The sequence below is a fragment of the Symphalangus syndactylus genome, chromosome 10 (assembly GCF_028878055.3).
Source record: "Symphalangus syndactylus isolate Jambi chromosome 10, NHGRI_mSymSyn1-v2.1_pri, whole genome shotgun sequence".
NCBI classification, from domain to species: Eukaryota; Metazoa; Chordata; class Mammalia; order Primates; family Hylobatidae; genus Symphalangus; species Symphalangus syndactylus.
In genome coordinates this window covers 84,950,077-84,964,472 of record NC_072432.2, presented here as the reverse complement: position 1 = coordinate 84,964,472, position 14,396 = coordinate 84,950,077, and the positions used below count along the sequence as shown (strand labels likewise).

At 40.0% G+C, this 14,396-nt stretch overlaps 1 non-coding gene across 1 annotated transcript; it reads right to left on the bottom strand.

The window, feature by feature from the left end:
• Nucleotides 1-13,618: 13,618 nt before the first annotated feature.
• LOC129492439 (small nucleolar RNA U13) lies at nt 13,619-13,723 on the bottom strand. The gene has a single exon (XR_008660886.1). It is a non-coding gene; the product is annotated as a small nucleolar RNA U13 (small nucleolar RNA).
• Between the last annotated feature and the right edge of the window lie 673 nt (nt 13,724-14,396).

Below are 14,396 nucleotides of genomic sequence, written 5' to 3'. Positions count from 1 at the left end.
AAATGGCCCTTTGTAACCTTCTATAGAAAATCGAGGTACTCTGCATGACAAAGCACAATTAAGCTTTCTATTCAGGAGTTCTGCAGCTGGTAGCCCATTGGGAAAGTGGGAGGAAACGCGAATATATTAATAGTGTGGCGAAAGTTTTTTGTGTGCGTGTCCTTTTCTAGGTCGGGGGTGGGGAGGGGCGGTGGGTGGACGCAGAGGGAGGAAGGCTCAGCCTTGGATCCTTGCCACCTGAACAACGTCGGCTCTGCCCACGTGGAAAGCCTCGCTTGTCTGGCAGCCGGGGTTCTGAATGGTCGCCGCGACCCCTGAGCTCCCAGCAAGGCCAGGAGGACCCCGCGGGCACCAGCGTCCGGGCGGGACGGGACGTGTGTCCAAGCCTCGCCTCCTGGCCCTCAGTGAGCTGGGAAGCCCTTGATCACCGGCGCAGGAAACAGGCTCCTCAGCCCGTGAGCTTCGCCCGGGCGCCAGGGCAGGGATGGCTGGTGGTGTGCACCGGAGAGCACGACGGTGACGCTGCGTGGGAAAGAGACGTGGGAAGGGCAGAGCCAGATTATCCCCTCAGCTCCAATTTTCTCCACGCTCCACTCACCCCACAGTTGAGGTCCGCTTCCCAATTGTTCATCTGTAGAGTGTAAAGGGAAAAAATTTTTTGCCTCTGAAAATAACGGGCCCTTAAAACCAACTCTGCTGATTATCCTGCGTTTTCCCTGTGGATCCCTCTGGATCCATTTCACCCTCTTCTGCCCCGCTGGGTGCCCTCGGACACTGACCTTTGTGGACAGTATTAGTTCCTTTATCAACTGCGTCACTGGCAGGCGCTTGCCTCTGGCTTCCATTTGCATTTGGTGAATAAGTGGCACTGCAAATAACCGAACAACCTAAGGATAGAGAAGTGCAGGTATATTGTTTCTGGGAATGCTGTATTGTTCCAGTTCTGGCAGTTGCTGCTTCTCTAGAAATTCTTGTTCTCTCTGAGAGCCTATTTTCCTAGGCTCTGGCTTTTAATCAGACTCCCCCTGTGCCTTCAGGCATGAAGTGGAAATGCCTTCTAGTTTCTGCTAGTCCCCTGGGTGCATCAAAATTCTTGTTAGTTCCATTAGCCCTACACACATGTCTGCAAATAGTCGCTTTGTTGAAAAGTGTCTTTAAAAACCCTAGCTCACATTGGTTACCTGGCTCCTGATCAGCCATGTTATGTTTAAGTCAATCCCTTCTATAACAGCCAGCTCAGCTGACACCCTACTTTTGCTAGGACAACTCCTGTGAGAGGAACTCCACCCTCTAGCCCATTTCATTTTCAGACAGCTTTGACCATTAGAAACTTCCTTGTGTTGGATTAGAATCTTCATTCAGTATTTTTTATCCGTTGGGTCCTACCTAGTTCTTTCTCCATGGAACTTCTAAGTGTCTGTCTTCTCCCTATTCCCAACTGTGAGGTCATTGATGACAGCAACTGCATCTTTCATCTCTATATCCTTAGCATTCATCACAATGCCTAGCATCTACTAGCAGATGCCCAGTAAATGCTAGCTGGGTCAGTGCATCATCTTACTTCTAAGTCTCTACCAGTTGCATCAATCATGGAGGACTTAGAAACAGATATGATGAAATATAGCTTGAAGATGGGATATATCTATAGGTGTGTGTATACACATGATAAATATATGTAAATATGTATATAGGCTAAATATCATGTACATAAGATAAATATATTGAGAAGTTTCTGGAGACAATCTACGTGCTTTACCATTTACTAGCAGTGTGACCTCGGGCAATTCACTTCATCTCTCTGACTTCCATTTTCCTCATTTGTAAAATAAGGATAATTAATAGTTGAGAATTAAATAAGGATGTTGATAGTTAAATAAGGAAATAGATGTGAAGATATATAGCTATTTAGATAAAGTAGCCATGGAAGGTCTAACTGAAAAAGTAGCTTTTGAATAGAGACCTAAAGAGAATGTGGGGAAGTGATCACATGGCTTGCTGGGGCAAGAGAATTCCAGACAGAGGCAGAAACAAGTGCAAAGACGTAGGTGGTAACATGCCTGCAAATAAAAAATATGTGGGTAAATATAAAAGATGTTTTTAAAAGATCTCTTTTAAAGATAATTGAGTATTTTAAAGCAAAAATAGTAATGTATTGTGGAGTTTATAACATACAGTTTTTTTGTTTTGTTTTGTTTTTTTACTTTTTAAAAAAAATTAGAGATGGGATTTCACTATGTTGCCCAGGCTGATTTTGAACTCCTGGACTCAGGGGGTCCTCCCACCTCATCCTCCCAAAATGCTGGGATTACAGGTGTGAGCCACTGCATCTGTCCCAGCTGATTCTTTTTAGTCATGATAGTTATGTTCTGTAAAGTTGTTGAAAATGATGAATTAGTGAACACTGAACATTGTTCACAGGGGAAATACAGAGTTAGATTCTGTAAACCTCTGGTTGCAACACTTTTGTCAAGCAATCAACACATAATCTTGTTTTATGTGTGTCTCTATTTAAAGACAGCTTATGTAATATATATCATTGATTTATTAACATGGAGCTCACAGCCAACATTTAACACACACATAAGGCACATCCATGTCTTCTTGAACTAGGAATACCAGATATAACTTTACATTGCCTCTGGGAGCCATTTTTTTATTGTGAAAAATATATATGGCATAAAATTTACTGTTTTAATTATTTTTCAGTGTACAATTCAGTACCATTAAGTATTTTTATATTATTCTGCAACCACCACCACCACCACCACCCATCTCTAGAACTTTTTCATCTTCTCAAATGAAACCTCCATACCCATTAAACAATAACTCCCCTGTCCTCTGTGCCTTCTGCCCTGACAACCACCATTCTACTTTTTGTCTCTATGAATTTGAGTACTCTAGGTACCTCATTGTGAAAGGGCTGTATATGCAAAGAGATCCCCAAATACCAAAGAAGCTGAGAAATCAAAGAAGGAAGCAGACAAATCCAGTTTGTTGCTATGAGATTATTTATCAGGGGAACTTATGGACAGAAGCATGGTCTCGGGGGCTGCAAGACAGGTAGATCTTAGCACCACAACCTCCCAGATCCTTGGGGAGGCTGATGTCTTGGGGAAAAGTATAAATATATGTGCTCTGGAAGGAATGTATAGGTGCTGCAGGAATCCTAGCCTATGATGTCTGTAACAGCATTAAGTGTTGTTTTGGAGGAAACTTACAGTGACTAGCTGTTCCTACACAAAAAGTAATGACAGCTAGACATTATGGAGGCATTTTTGGACTCGGGGTTAGTCAGAAGTCACTCTTGTTCCCACACTCATATAAGTGGAATCATACAATATTTGTCCTTTTGTGACAAGGTTGAATAATATTCCCTTGTATGTATATGCCGCATTTTGTTTATTCATTCATTCATTGATGAATGCTGGGGTTGCTTCTATCTTTTGGTTATTATGAATAATGCTATAATCACAGTGTGATATGAACACAGGTGTACAAATGTCTCTTTAAGACCTTGATTTTAGTTCTTTGAGTATACACCCAGAAGTGGAATTACTAGATCTTATGGTAATTCTATGTCTAATGTTTTGAGAAATTGCCGTACTGTTTTTCATAGCAGCTGCTCCATTTTACATTTTTCCTCAGCAATGCACAAGGGTTCCTGTTTCTCCGCATTTTCACCAACACATTATTTGTTGTTGTCATTTTTTAAAATAATAAGTAATAGCCATTCTAATGGGTGTATGTGAAGTGGTATTTTACTGTGTTTTGTTATTCATTTCCCTAATGCTTACTGATGTTATTTTTTATTTATTTAGTTTTTTGAGACAGGGTCTTGCTCTGTCGCCCAGGCTGGATTGCAGTGGCATAGTCTTGACTCATTGCAACCTCCACCTCTTGGTCTCAAGCCATCCTCCTACCTCAGCCTCCTGAGTAGCTGGGACCACAGGCATGTACTGCCATGCCCAGATAATTTTTTTTTTTTTTTTTTTTTGTATTTCTAGTAGAGATGGGATTCCACCATGTTGACCAGGCTGATCTTGAACTTTGGCCTCAAGTGATCTTCCCACCTCAGCCTCCTAAAGTGCTGGGATTACTGGTGAGCCACTGCGCCTGGCCTCATGTTGACCATTTTTAAATGTACTTATTGGCCATTTGTATTTTTTTGAAAATCATTTATTTGAATCTTTTGCTCATTTTAAAATCAGGTTGGTTTTTTTGGTTGTTGCATTTTAAGAGAGTTCTCTATATATCTTGAATATCAATCTCTTATCAGATATATGATTTACAAATACTTTCTCCCATTTCATGGATTCCCTTTCACCCTGTTGATAGTGCCCTTTGATGCACAAAAGTTTTCAATCTTGAAGAAGTCCATCTTGTCAATTTTTCTTTTGTTGCCTATGCTTTTGATGTCATATCCGATAAATCATTGCCAAACCCAATGTCATAAAGCTTCTTCCCTAATTTTTGTTTTTGAGACAAGGTTTTACTCTGTCACCCAGGCTGGGGTGCAGTGGTGTGACCACAGCTCACTGCAGCCTCTACCTCCCAGGCTCAAGTGATCCTCCATCCTAGCCTCCTGAACAGCAGGGACTACAGGTGTCCGCCACTACACCTGGCTAATTTTTGTATTTTTATAGAGATGGGGTCTCCCCACGTTGCCTGGGCAGGTCTCGAACTCCTGGACTCTAGCAATCCACTCTTCTTGGCCTCCCAAAGTGCTGAGATTACAGGCATGAACCACCAGGCTCAGTTTTATGTTTTATTTTAAGAGAGTTTATAGTTTATAGTTGAGTCTTTGATCCATTTTGAATTTATTTATTTTTAAAATAATTTTTAAATTTTCATTGTGGTAAAAAACACAACATAAAATATATCATCTTAAGGTACTGGGGGTTATGACTTCAATGTGTGAATCTGAGGGGACACACTTAATTCAACCTGTAATGACAAAATTTGAGGAAACTAGGTTTTTATCCTTATGCTGTGTTGATTTCAGCAAACCAAAGTGATATTTAAGCAAATATTTTTTAATTATCTGATTGATAAACATAAAGCTCTTGAGCAAATGTGAGCCCAAAATACAAAATAAACAAACAACTCTGCCTCTTTTCTCTCACAGCATACTTTATGATCTGTGTAATTGTATTAGCCCCTCCCAACTTCTACTTGATTTCTCCCCCAAAGGCACAGCATCTGGAAGGGTCACTGAGCCAGGAATTTCTGTATATCTTAGGCATACACGTACACTAAAATACGATTTTAAAAATTGTGATTAAAAAACAAATCATGAAAGTTACCATATTAACCTTTTTTTTTTTTTTTTTGGGAGATAGAGTCCAGCTCTGTCTCCCAGGCTAGAGTACAATGGCATGATCCTGGCTCACTGCAACCTCTGCCTTCCGGGTTCAAGCAATTCTCCTGCTTCAGCCTCCCGAGTAGCTGGCATTACAGGTGCGCACCACCTTGCCCAGCTATTCTGTATTTTTGGTAGAGATGGGGTTTCACCATGTTGGCCAGGCTGGTCTTGAACTCCTGACCTCAGGTGATCCACCCACCTCGCCTCCCAAAGTGCTAGGATTACAGGCATGAACCACCTCGCCTAGCCCATATTAACCTTTTTTAAGTATACAGTTCAGTAGTGTTAAGCATATTTACGTTGTTATGAAATAGATCACCAGTACTTTTTCATCTTGCAGAACTGAAATTCTATATCCATTAAACAACATCTCCCCATTTTCCCTTTCCCTCATCCCCTGGTAACCACCATTCTACTTTCTATATCAATGAATTTGACTATTTTGAATACCTTATATAGGAAGAATCATACAGTGTTGGTTCTTTTGTAACTGGCTTGTTTCACTCAGCATAATGTTCTCAAGGGTAATCTATGTTGTTGCATGCGACAGGATTTCTTTCCTTCTTAAGGCTGCATAGCATTCCATTGTGCATACATATCGCATTTCGTCTATTGATTCATCCACTGATGGACATTTAGTTTGCTCCCAACTCTTCGCTATTGTTAATAGTGCTGCTAGATATAGGGGTTTGCAAATCTCTCTTCAAAACCCTGATTTCAGTTCTTCCGGAGATATACTCAGAAGTGGGATTGCTGGACCATATGGTGGTTCTGTTTTAACTTTTTGAAGAATCACCATACTGCTTTCCACCATGGTTGTACCATTTTATAGTCATACCAACAGTGTTCAAGGGTCCAAGCCTCTCCATATTCCTGCCAATACTTGTTATTTTCTGGGGTTTTGCTTATTTGTTTGTTTTTGATATTCTAAGAGGTGTAAAGTGATATCTCATTGTGGTTTTGATTTGCTTTTCTTTGATGATTAGTCACGTGGAGCATCTTTTCATACGCTTGATGGTCATTTGCATATTATCATTGGAGAAATGTCTACTCAAGCAGATCCTTTATCCACTTTTTTCACTTTTATTTTAGGGTCAGGGGTACATGTGCAGTTTTGTGATATAGATAAGCTGTGTGTCACAGGAGTTTGGTGTACGGATTATTTTGTCACCCATATAATCAGCATAGTACTGGATAGGTAGTTTGGCCATCCTCACCCTTCTTCCACTCTCTACCCTCAGGTAGGCCCTGGTGTCTCTTGTTCTCTTATTTGTGTTCATGTGCACTCAATGTTTAGCTCCCACTTACAAGTGAAAACGTGCAGTATTTGGCTTTCTGTTTCTGTATTTGCTTAGGATAATGGCCTCTAGCTCCATCCATGTTGCTGCAAAGGACATGATCTTATTTATTTTTATTTTTTTTTTTTTTTGAGACAGAGTCTTGCTGTGTCACCCAGGCTGGAGTGCAGTGGCATGATCTCGGCTCACTGCAACCTCCGCCTCCCGGCTCCAAGTGATTCTCCTCCCTCAGCCTCCTGAGTAGCTGGGATTACAGGCGTCTGCCACCACAGCCAGCTAAGTTTTGTATTTTTAGTAGAGACAGGGTTTTACCGTGTTGGCCAGGCTGGTCTTGAACTCCTGACCTTGTGATCTGCCTGCCAAAGTGCTGGGATTACAGGCATGAGCCACTGCGCCTGGCGATCTCATTCATTTTTATAGCCACACAGTATTCCATGCCTTTACCCACTTTTAAAATGGGTTATTTGATTTTTTTGTTGTTGTTGAGTTATAGTTGTTTATATACTCTGGATCCCTTATCAGATATAGGATTTGGAAATATTTTCTCCCATTCCATAGGTTCCCTTTTCACTCTGTGGACTGTGTACTTTGATGAACAAAAGTTTTTGAGTCTGATGTAGTTCCATTTGTCTTTTTTTTCTTTTGTTGCTTGTGCTTTTGGTGTCATATCCAAAGGAAGAAATAATTATCTATTATTTATCATTATCCAGTGATATCCACTAAATCATTGCCAAATCCAACATCATGAAGCTTTTCCCCTATGTTTTCTTCTAGGAGTTTTATAGGTCTAGGCCTCATGTTTAGATCTTTAATCCATTTTGAGTCCATTTTTGTATATGCTATAAGATAAAGGTCCAACTTTATTCTTTTGCTTGTGGACATCTAGTTTTCTCTCTCTCTTTCTTTCTTTCTTTCCTTCTTTTTTTTTTTTTTTGACAGAGTCTCGCTCTGTTGCCAAGGCTGGAGTGCAGTGGCATGATCTCGGCTCACTGCAACCTCCACCTCCTGGGTTCAAGTGATTCTCCTGCCTCAGCTTCTTGAGTAGCTGGGATTACAGGCATGTGCCACCATGCCCAGCTAATTTTTGTATTTTTATTAGAGACGGGGTTTCACCATGCTGGCCAGGCTGGTCTCAAACTCCTGACCTCAGATGATCTGCCTGTCTTGGCCTCCCAAGGTGCTGGGATTACAAGCGTGAGCCACCGCGCCTGGCCTGACATCCAGTTTTCTTGACACTATTTGTTAAGGAGTCTGTCCTTTCCCTATTGAGTATGCCTGGCAGCCTTGTTGAAAATCATTTGACCGTATGAGAGGGTTTATTTCTGGGTTCTCTATCTTCTTCCATGAATCTCTATATCTGTCTTTATGCCAGTACCAGTCTATTTTGATTACCATACCTTTGCAGAAAATTTTTAAATCAGAAAATATGAGACTTCTAACTTTCTTCTTTTTCAAGATTGTTTTGGCTATTTGGTGGTTCCTTGAGATTCTACATGAATTCTAAGATGGACTTTTCTATTTCTGCAAAAAAAAAAAAAAAAATGTCATTGGGATTTTGATAGGAATCGCATTGCATCTGTAGATCACTTTGGGTAACATTGACATCTTAACAATACCAAGTCTTCCATGAACACCAGATGTCTTTCCATTTACTTATTTCTTTCAACAACATTTTACAGTTTTCAGTATACAAGTCTTTTGGGGGGCCACTTTAAACAGTGAATCATCCACATGGAAAGCACAACATATAAACAATGTGGCAATAACTAGACCAAAAATAGGACACTTATTTACAGTAGAAGAGCTGAAACAAAGAAGACAGGCATTGCCTTATTTCTTCTGATTGGATTGTGAACCTCAAGGGACTCAAAGATCTTGCTGCTCTGAGCATGTTCACAAATAACTACAGAATTATCGTATAGATTTTGGAGTTACAAATAAATTTTAGCAAGTAGGTGACTTTACAAATATAGAATCTATAAATAATGAGAATAAGGTATACACAGAAGTAAAGTAAAAGGCAACAATAGCACAGAAACTGGGAGAGAAAAATGGAAGCACACTGTTGTAAGGCTTTTATACAATAGGCCAAATTCTTATACAAGAGGTGGTCTAGGCCAGGCGTGGTGGCTCTCGCTTGTAATCCCAGCACTTTGGGAGGCTGAGTTGGGTGGATCACTTGAGGTCAGGAGCTCGAGATCAGCTTGGCCAACATGGTGAAACGCTGTCTCTACTAAAAATACAAAAATTAGCTGGGCGTGGTGGCACACACCTGTAATCCCAGCTACTTGGGAGCTGAGGCAGGAGAATCACTTGAACCCGGGAGGCAGAGGTTGCAGTGAGCCAAGATCGCACCACCGCACTCCAGCCTGGGCGAGAGAGCAAGACTCCGTCTCTATTAAAAAATAAATCAATAAAAAAAGGTAGTCTAATATTATTTGAAAAGAGACTGATAAGTTAAGAAGGTACACTGTAGACTTTGCAGGGTGTAGTTGTGTGTACCCATAGTCCCAGCTACTTGAGAGGCTGAGGTGGGAAGATCGCTTGAGCTCTGGAATTCCAGGCTGCGGTGAGCTGCGATTGCACCACTGCACTCCAGTCTGGGTGATGGAAGTGAGATCACGTCTGTAAAAAAGAAAGAGAAAAAAGAACAAGTGAGGAATGTACACTGTAGACCCCAAAGCCACAAACCCAGACAACAGAGGACAAATAAAAAGAGATACAACCAATAAGCTAATAAAGACTATAAAATGAAATATTAAAAAGTAGTGCTAGTGAGAGATAAGGAATTAAAGGAACTAAAAAGTCCACTAATGAAAGCATAATGACTGAAGCAAGAAATAGATCAAATGTGAAGTGTTGGTTTATATTCTGAGCATATTAGGAGAAAGGCAAACTGGAATCTATTCTGGGGAAAATAGCCAGGACATGCAGTCTTGTTGCTTTTGCCCCCTGCTTGTCTCTCCAAAGAGACCACCTCCTCTTTTTTCAATCCTAATGACCAAGAGCTTATATTATTGAGAAGTAACGGTTCTGAGATATGGCAATTTTTAGTCAAGGAAACAGTTCCTCCAAGTGTGATTAGTTTGTGATAATTAGCTGGTGTTACTATGTTGAAATGATTCGAACTGTTTTAGTAAACTATGCAGGGCTACTGAGCAATGCAAACACAGTTTTATGATTGTAAGTAAACTTTAAAAAATTACTCCTGGATATATATCCAGAGTCAATGTGGATAGCCTTGCTAAAGAGATGAAGATTGTGTTAGTATATGTAAAAACCTCAAAGAAACCAAAGACATCTTTAAAGAAACATATATATAATATTTTCTCTTGAGACAAGATCTCACTCTGTCCCCCAGGCTGGAGTGCAGTGGCATGATCATGGCTCACTGCAGCCTTAAGCTCCTGGGCTCAAGCAATTCTTCTACTTCAGTCTTCTGAGTAGCTGGGACTACAGGCACGTGCCAACATGATCGGGTAATTTTTTTGTTTTGTTTTGTTTTGTTTTGTTTTTTTGTATTTTTTGTAGGGACGACATTTTACCATGTTGCCCATGCTGGTCTTGAACTCCTGAGCCCAAGCAATCCACCTGCCTCAGCCTCCCAAAGTGCTGAGATTACAGGTGTGAGCTACCACACCTGGCCAAGAAACCATATTTTTTTAAAAATCTGGAAGTATAGTCACCTATATATTGAGAATAAGCTTACCAAGATGAGGTTTTATTTATTTAATTAATTTATTTATTGTTTTTGAGATGAGGTCTCACTCTGTCACCCAGGCTGGGGTACAGAGGCATTATCACAGGTCACTGCAGCCTCAACCTCCCAGGCTCAAGCCATTCTTCCAACTCAGCCTCCTAAGTAGCTGGGAATGCAGGCAAGCACCACCATGCCCAGTTACTTTTTAAATTATTATTTTTTTTTTTGTAGAGACAGGGTCTCACTATGTTGCCCAGGCTGGTCTTGAATGTCTAGGCTCAAGCAATCCTCCTGCCTCGGCCTCCCAGAGTGCTGGGATTACAGGTGTGAGCCACCATGCCCAGCCCCAACAGTTGTATATACGAGTTACAGTTAATCTAAAATTTCGCCAACTCTGTAGACTCAGGCTTCTTAACTTTTGGCAATCCAGTGGGTGTAAAATATAATTCCTTATGGTCTTATTTTGCTAATTACTAGTGAGTTTGAGGAACTTTCCTATGTCTTTTCACCATTCATATTTTCTCTTTTGTGAGATGCCTGCTCATACTTCCTGTCCAGAACTATATTGCATCATGTGTGTTTTACTGATTTACTGTTTTACGGATTACTAATTTTTTGGACTTTAGATATTCTGGATACTAAGCCTTCAATGATTATAAGTGTAGCAAATAGCTTCTTTATTTCTCTATAATGCCTTTTAAAGAATAAAGGTTCTTTTTTTTTTTTTTTTTTTCTTTTTTTGAGACAGAGTCTCACTCTGTCACCCAGGGTGCAGTGCAGTGGTGTGATCTTGGCTCACTGCAACCTCCACCTCCTGGGTTCAAGTGATTCTTGTGCCTCAGCCTCCTGAGTAGCTGGGATTACAGGCATGTGCCACCATACTCAGTTAGTTTTTGTATTTTTTAGTAGTGATGGGGTTTCACCATGTTGGCCAGGCTGATCTCAAACTCCTGGCCTCAGGTGATCCGCCCATCTCCACCTCACAAGTGCTGGGATTACAGGCATGAGCCACCATGCCTGGCTAAAAGTTCTTAATTTTAATGTAGCTGAATTTATCTGTGCCTTTCAATCTTGTTTAAGAAATACTTCCCTACCTTAAGGTTATAAAAATATTATCCTATAACGTTCTCTAAGATAATTCAAGTTTTGTATATAATACAGCAGAGACTGCTTCTTCTGTGTATGGTGTATAAGTATATGATTTTCTTTTTTTTTCATAACCTATTGTCCCAACACCATTTACTGAAAAGTTCACCATTTTTGTCATAAATCAAGTGTCCAGATAAGTGTGGGCCTTTTTTTTCAGGCTCTCGATTTTGTTCAGATGATTACTTTGTCTATCTGAACTGATACTAAGCTGTGTTAAGTACTATGTCATCTATGATAAGTCTTGCTATCTGACAGGGCATGTCCTCACTCATGTTTTTTGTTGTTGTTGTTGTTCTTCAGGGCTATTTTAATTATTTTGGGGTCTTTTATCTGTTATATAAATTTTAGAGTCAGCGTAAGTTACTCAAATATTCCTTTTGGGATTTTTATAGGAAAAGCATTGAGTCTGTAGGTAAATGTGGGGGATGTTGTGAAGTGTAGTGTGTAATTGTATAATTATATACATTGTATAATGCTAAGTGTTCTCTTATCAATGCAGTGTGTTTCTCCTTTGTAGTCTTCTTCATATCTTTTATTTCTGGGTACTTATATTTATTATTGCTATTGTAAGTTTTATCTTTTGAAATTTTGAAATCATTTTATACTCCTAAAGGTGTAAAAATAGCGTAAAGAATCCCCAAATATCCCCTTCACTAAGATTCTCCAAATGTTAACATTTTATCTTATTTGCTTCTCTCTTTCTTTAAATATATGTGTGTATACACATATATTTATTTATGTATTTTTTTCTTAAATGTTTGAAGTTAAGTTACAGATTTATTGTACTCTTAAGTACTTTACCTCTAAATACTTCACAATGCATTTCCTAAAATTAGATAGTTTTTCTGGGTATGCAATTTAAGATTGACAGAATTTTTTCTCAACACTTTGAAGATATTATTCCATTATCTCCCGCCTTCCCACATTGTGAAAAAGTCTGTTGTCACTCTAATTGTCATTCCATTATTGGTAATCTATTTTATCTCAGCAGTTGCATTCTGTGTGTGTGAGGGGAATGGTAGGGAGAGGCACTGGTGTTTTGTATTTCACAGAAATATGTTTCAGTGTAGATTTCTTTCTATTTGTTCTCCTTGGTATTCATTTTCCATCTGTATCTGTGGATCAATGTAATACACTGCTTCTGGAAAATTCTCAGCCATAATAGCTTCAAATTTTTTTTTTGAGACAGAGTCTCACTCTGTCGCCCAGGCTGGAGTGCAGTCATGTGATCTCGGCTCACTGCAACCTCCACCTCCCAGGTTCAAGCAATTCTCCTGCCTCAGCCTCCTGAGTAGCTGGGATTACAGGTGCCCGCCACCACGCCCAGCTAATTTTTGTATTTTTAGTAGAGACAGGGTTTTGCCATGTTGGTCAGGCTAGTCTCGAACCCCTGACCTCATGATCCACCTGCCTCAGCCTCCCAAAGTGCTGGGATTACAGGCGTGAGCCACCGTGCCTGGCAAATAGCTTCAAATATTGCCACTTCTCAGTCTTATCTGTTCTCTCCTTCTGGATTTGAATTAGATATATACACTTCTATCTCTTAATCTCTATTTCATACTATCCATTTGGGAGTGAGAGGGCTAATTTTTATCCATATATTCAAATTTTTATCCATATATCTGATTTTTATCCATATATTCAAATTTTTACTTCAACAATTTTTAAAAACTAAAAATTCACTTTGGCTTCTTCTAAAGTCTGGCCATTTTTTTTTTTTTTTTTTGAGACGGAGTCTTGCTCTGTCGCCCAGGCTGGAGTGCAGAGGCGCAATCTCGGCTCACTGCAAGCTCCACCTCCCGGGTTCACGCCATTCTCCTGCCTCAGCCTCTCCGAGTAGCTGGGACTACAGGCGCCTGCCACCACACCCAGCTAATTTTTTTGTATTTTTAGTAGAGATGGGGTTTCACCGTGGTCTCGATCTCCTGACCTCGTGATCCGCCTGCCTCGGCCTCCCAAAGTGCTGGGATTACAAGCGTGAGCCACTGCGCCCGGCCTAAGTCTGGCCATTTTGGATAATCTTTTATTCCTCATATTTGTGTTTCTGTAATTTATTGTTTTATGACTCCTATTTATTTCTTCTTGTTTGTTTGTTTTCTTTTTCTTCCACATCAGATGGGTAACGTACTGACATCATAACAAGGTTTGAGGGAGGCACATCTCACGCATCAGCATGAAAACCCAATCATCGCATTTATGAACTACAAAAAAGATCTCCTATTTATTTAAAATATCTTATACATAATTAAAATAATTAAGGGTGTCCAAATCTGCTGTTTGTGATTACAGCTGGCTCTCACTTAAAAGAAACTCATTAACACGTATGCTTGGCAGTCAGATTTCGTTAACCTTAACTTGTAGAAAATCCATCGAATGAAACTGTGAGTGGAATAGCTTCTGCTAGGAGTCACTTTTGTTCCCTTTCTTTAATCAGGAAAGCTCAGCTTCAGCTTTTATTATTTTTTTTCTATTGACCCAAAATTTGAACTCTACATTGCAGAGCTGATATCACATATGCCTGCAGGACAAGCTGACTTTCTAAGCATCTTAGGACTTCTGTTCTGGTGTCAGTTCAAGGTTTGGACCTACTGCCAGAGGTTTACCTTATTTCCTGGAAGCCCAGCAATAAATGTTTTGTTTTGTGCAGGATCTCATTATTTAGTAGTAGGGAATTCCTTTAGACTGTTTTGTCTACCATGTCAGTTTTGTTTTTTTTCTTTCTTCAGCTCAGGAAGATTTTTTCCCCCACTTTTTCTTCGTTTTTTGTTTTATTATTATTATTATTATTTTTTGAGACAATTTCACTCTTGTTGCCCAGGCTGGAGTGCAATGGTGCGATCTCGGCTCACTGCAACCTCCGGCTCCCGGGTTCAAGAGATTTTCTTGC